Below are 6,000 nucleotides of genomic sequence, written 5' to 3'. Positions count from 1 at the left end.
CTTTGTTTTCTACAATTTTCACGAGATGCAGCGGACGTCATTGTCAATGACGTCACGACTGTTTGGCGTTAGGCTGCCGAACCAATCGTCATCGAACCATTCGAAAAGTGTGTATAATTGGTCGGTCCAGCGCCCCCCCTATTTTTTGTAACTTCCTTGTGGAGGGGTTTCACCTCCACGTTTTAGCAAAATAATGAAACTAGATTTAGAATTCCGACAACCGTCGATCATACACCACCCGTTGTTTGTACATAGTTGCTTCTATATTAAAAATATAAGTGTTATTTGGTGATCAACTTTCTCACATCCTATCCTACAATCTTTAAATAACTTCGCTGAATATTGGGTTCAGTAGAAGACGTACATTCGGTGCGCAAATATTACCTGCGATCGTGTACGTACCCTTACCACTCCCTCTGATACATTACATAAAATTTTCATACACCCTGTGCACGATACCATATAATACACCTTGATACTATATTCTATACAATATCCTAATATTCTAGCGAATAATTTTATTCTAAATCCAAGGAATGTTTAAACTTTCTTACTTATCTTATTCGGTCTAATTAGAGCTTGCAACACAGTACATACGAATAATAATCGACGTTTTATCGTACCATTGTCATAGAACGCGATATAAATACGATAGCTGGGTCAGTGGGAACCCCGGCGAGACATTATCAAGACCGGTTTCGCAGTATCTTTCGGAAAATTTCGCGAAAATTCGTCGGGTTTCGCGTGACCTTAGCGTCCCGCTGAGAGATGCGCTCCGGGATATGCAATTTCCGTCCGGGAAACTACGCGCGGAATCAGACGGCGAATAATAGGAGAGAAAATGATCTGTCTCGCGGCCGCGTGCGTGTCATATTCCGCGGATGCGCGTACCGTAAACCGTACGTGCGCCGTGTCACGTTCTTTCGCGTCGCCGTCCTCTGTGTCAATCGACAGCTGTCTATCGGGTCACGCGAATAAAAAAGAAGAAAAAAGTACCGGCACCGATTCATTGAGTCCGCCAGGCAAATAAAGCCTGGATTGCCTCGTTGATACCCGTTTGATCCGTGCAGGATCCAATAATGCTTTTGTCAGGAAATGTTATCGGAACGTCGCGTTCGACCTGTCGAATCGACGTGGATCGGATAATTTCAAGAATTCGTCGAATCGATAAGAAAACGACATTTCGATTGCCGCCTTCCTCAATGGTAATGCCGTTGCAACATTGATTAGCTCATCGCGACGTAATTGTTCATGTTGGTTACACTGGTTAACATATTTTTTGTGTACTGCGTATTTCCTCGTTGGAATTAGCCGTTTCGCAAAATCAATTCGCCCGCCGGATAACTATTTGTTAAGCGAGCTGGACGAATTATATTTCTTGGAAATATTTCTGTGGAAGATATTAAATATCTCTATTTAAGATATTAAATATTTCTATGTAAGATATTAAATATTTTTATTTAAAATATTAAATATCTCTATGTAAAATATTAAATATTTTTATTTAAAATATTAAATATTTCTATGTAAGATATTAAATATCTCTATTTAAGATATTAAATACTACTAGCAAAGTACATAATATTTCTTCCGAGTTATCTGCTCCCAAACGTCACTATGATTTTCCAGCTCGTTGGTTAAAATATTTCTCATAGGAAGCACTTCTCCGTAATATTAACTTCTCAAATACCAGCTTCGAAAATGTAATCACTCGTTCGCGCAGTAATTTTGTACACAGTTTACTTTATAAAATATTTCGTCTGCCAATTGAACCGTCTCCGTTAATATTACTTAACGTAATTTTCCATAGAGGGTTCGCCTTAAAATACATCTTGTTTATCAAAGTACTTCCTCTCAAGAGTCAGCGTGTTTTATCGGAATTAATCGACTCCGAGGACAATAAATTTATGCACCGGTTGCTTTCTACGGCACGTCTTGCGCAACGTGCTCAAATATTAACGTTCGCGCAAGCTTAATTAGTCGAGGGAACAATCAGGCCGGCATTTAAATATTTTTCCATAAATCTTGTTTTTAGGTAGCGCACCTGGACGCGATCGGAACTCTCCGGCGTCCGAAATCGAATGCAAATGCCGCCGCGGCGCATAAAAATCGCGGGGCGATCTAGCAACCGGCGTTCAAAATGTCATTCAATTTTTATTGCTCTATTTGTCGCCGGCAGAAGTCTTTGAACTTTCGTTTCTGCATTGTGTAAGACCGGCGAAAAAGCGGCTCACGATGTCCGACGGTAAGAAAAACACTGTCGTTTGCGGTGCATCGCGACGCTTCAAGTGCTGTGACACTTCGATTTCTTGGAACATTAATAAATTCGCGGGGTGACTAAGCGGCAGAGTCGCGTACATTTTCAGGAAATTGTGCAACGCGTCGCGGCGAGACAATTGAATTATTACTGTTAGTTAAAGAATTTAGAAGTCGGCGGAATTCAATTGCAATTCAATGACTCGGCGGAGACTGAGCGGTTTTGGATGTATAGTAAGCTGTTGGTCGTTGTGGATACTAGTTAGAAATAAAATGTAGTAGGTGTTTAAATATTTTGATGGAGAGAAAAAGAATTGTTAAAATGTGTTGTGTTATCAAATCTTCTTTATAGCAATGTTTCATAAGCGTGTTAATAGATTACTTAAAGAGAATTTTCGGCAATTTTTTTTTTGAGAAGTTATATGATCGATCATTCTAAATTTTTTTAGATGCATTACTAGTTTATTGATGCGAGTGTAGGAATTTTTTTTATTGAGATGTCTTTATTATTATAGTTTGTTAGGAAATAATGATCGAAGTAGAAATTTGTATCGGGTACTTTTGTAAATGCAATTTCAAAAGTTGCTCAAATTAAACAATCTTTAGCAATTTATTTTTAAGAATTTATAAGAATGACACTTTTGTCATTTTTCAGTTGTTTTACTAGGCCATTGATGTAACTGTAGAAATTTTTTCACGAAAATGTCTTTGTTAGTTTATTAGAAAATAATTACCAAAGTAGAGACTTCTATAAACTGCTTCAGTAACTGTAACTTCAAAAGTTGCTCAAATTAGACAATATTCAACAATTTATTTTTAACAACTAACATCTGTAATTTTCTAATTGCTTTACTAGATCGTCGATGTAATTAGACAAATAGTTTTATAAAGATATCTCTATTAGGTCGTCAGAAAATAATTTCCAAAGTATAGACTTCCATGAACTGCTCTAATCACAGCAATTTCGAAAATTCCTCAAGTTAAACAACCTTCGTCAGCTTATCTTTAACAATAACCTGAAACAATCTCTTCGAAATTTTTTATTTATTTTCCTATGCCATTCATACATAATTAAAATAATTTTTCAACAAAAATATCTACGTTATACACTACAGGAAACGAAATAAACCAACTCGGAACACAGATATTCTCCCAAAGCTCGCCTATCGTTAAATTCATTTTCGTAGAAAACTCCGTCGCTAATGACAACGCGGCGGGTTTTAGGAAGTCACCAATTTGGCAGAACGTCACGATCACTCCGTAGCCCCGTTCTCCCGAAATAGGCGACGCCGAGTTACCTCCGACGAACCACCGCGTTGAGTCACGTGAAGAGGAGCCGTGACTCCGAAAGTGAGTCAATTTGATTTCTCGCGACATTAGGCCGGCCGATGATATCAGGGCCAAGAAAAGTGAGTCCCCGATTCTCGCCAGCTTTGGCAGCAAAGCCGAAATTCCTTTGGCGAATTCTCCTCCCTCGATTAAACGACGAGTCGCGTAAACTTGCGGTGGCTTTGTAAAAGTCGCTTCGCGGAGACAGCACACGAAGAAATTGTTGCGTAGAAGATTATTTCGGGGAATATTGTTGCGCGGAAAACTACTTCGGAGAAAATTGTTGCGAGGGAAATTGTTCGAAAGGAAAATTTCCATGGACCGTTTGAGATATTTATTCGATAGCCCTCGGGGCAGTTTGCTCGAGAACGCGGTAGAAAATTCGTAAGCTCGAGGCGTTGCCGTGGATTCGCAGAAGCCGCCGCGCATCCGAATCTATCTCGTTTGTTTCCACTTCGCGGAGAAATTGCGATACCGCGTTCCGCCCCGAGATTGAATCATGGGACATACGAATGTCCAACGTAATCGACTAGAACGCAACGAGTAGCCGAAAGAAACGGCCGAACGAAAACAAAGAAACATTTCACTTCGGGCGCGCGTCGTCAGGTGAATTGTTTATCCAGGCGTTGAACGTTCAACAATGACATTGCATTCGAGGTACCGTTCCTCCCGGAATACCCTAGCGTCGCGATCAGGTGTGGTGCCAGAGGGGGGTCCCATAGAGATTCCTATTGAATCGTAATTTATCCAGACCGAGGGGAAACCTAGCTAAGAATAATAGTCCGAAAATATATCGGAAGCGCCGGTTTTCGTCTCGACTATTATTACCCGTCATTGTTTTCATTACGGCGAAATCGATTCCGTCTCATTCCACCGAATCGCCTCAGTTTCCGTTGAAGACCACTTCATGGGAATCACCTGTCTATGGATAACACGCTGCTTTATTGCGTGCGAGAGCCACCGTGACTCCCAAATTCCCCGACCCGATCGACCGGCCAGCGTGATCAAAGAAACGCTTTTATTCGGAGGAGGCTTTCGGGGAACGTTCGAAGCGAGGCGAAACGATATCTTGATCGACGATCTTCGGCTGCTGCCCTTTGGCACAACCCTCGGCTACTGAAAAGTGCAGAGCGTGATCATTACCGAGACACTTACTGCAGTCCCACTTGGCACCGACCACGGAGGCCAAGAGCGTCAATTATGCGACAGAATCTCAGATGCGTCTCCGCTGACGCTGCTCCATGCCCGACCATGTTTTATCTTCGGGTCTGGGCTAAGTTTCCGGACTTGAGTGGATCTGGATGTAAGTTCGGACGTGGCATTGTCTGAAACTTCAGTTGCGACCTGCGCAGTTAGGATGGACACTGTGAGAACTCAGATTGGATATAGCAAGTTCTCTCCAATTGTCTCTTTGCTTGTACAATAGAAACGGGCAATTAGAGAAGAGAAGGTTTGATTATTTGAGACTCGCGGTTTATTTTCACAGTATTTATGTTATTTACTGTGCAATTTTTGCATACAATTCTGTCTAATTGTCCTTCATCTTGTAAATAGTAATGGACAAATAGGGAAGAGGAGATTTGATTGTTAGAGTCTTGTCACTTGTTTTTACAGTTTCCATGTTGCTTACTGTGACTCTCAGTGTTGCTTAATTGTATATATACAATATTTGTATGTTATAGTTTGTCAATTTGTATATAGAGCTCTCTCTAATTGTTCTTCAGCTTGAAAATAAAACTGTACAATTAGGAAAGAGGAGATGCGATTATTTGAGAGTCGTAGCTCATCTTCCTAGTCTGAATATTGAATACTGTGCAATGTTTGTATATCTATCTATACACAATTCTCTCTAATTGCCCTTCAGCTTGTAGACAGTAATGGACAATTAAGAAAGAGGAGACACTATTCTTAGAGCCTTGTGGCTCGATCCTATAGGCTATATATTGCATATTATGCAATATTAGCATATACAAAGTTCTCTTCAATTCTCATTTAGCTTGTAAACAGAAGTAGACAATCAGGGAAGAGTTGACACGAGTTTTCGAGCCTCGTAACTTGTTTTCATAGTCTCTATATTATTAACGACTATAAAAACGAGTAGTTGGAATAATCATACCTTCTCTCCTCTAAGTATTATCCTCCTCGTGCCTTCTCTTTCAAACTGTCCACTTTTGATCACAAGCTAAAGGACAATGAGAGAGTACTTACTATACCTCGGAGCCACCTTGGCTATTTAGAAGTTTTCCAGCAGAGCCGGGTCATTTCTGATCACAGAACCTTCTACATTTTATTTCACAACGTCAGAGAGCGCACTAAAATTAGTATAAAAAAATTAAGCTTAAATAAATTAGCTAAATAGCTTGGGTTAAATGTGGCACCCTTTTTTAGCTCATTATTTCACTGTATTTTTCGAAT

The 6,000-nt window shown here is 40.2% G+C and overlaps 1 protein-coding gene across 15 annotated transcripts in view; it reads left to right on the top strand.

Moving 5' to 3' along the window:
• The window catches only part of Dnc (phosphodiesterase dunce), a 467,245-nt gene that overhangs the window by 431,168 nt on the left and 30,077 nt on the right, over nucleotides 1–6,000 (top strand). The gene's annotated exons all lie outside the window — the stretch shown is intronic.

Source organism: Augochlora pura, chromosome 7, assembly GCF_028453695.1.
Source record: "Augochlora pura isolate Apur16 chromosome 7, APUR_v2.2.1, whole genome shotgun sequence".
Classification (NCBI taxonomy): Eukaryota; Metazoa; Arthropoda; class Insecta; order Hymenoptera; family Halictidae; genus Augochlora; species Augochlora pura.
This window is presented reverse-complemented; position numbering and strand designations above follow the sequence as displayed.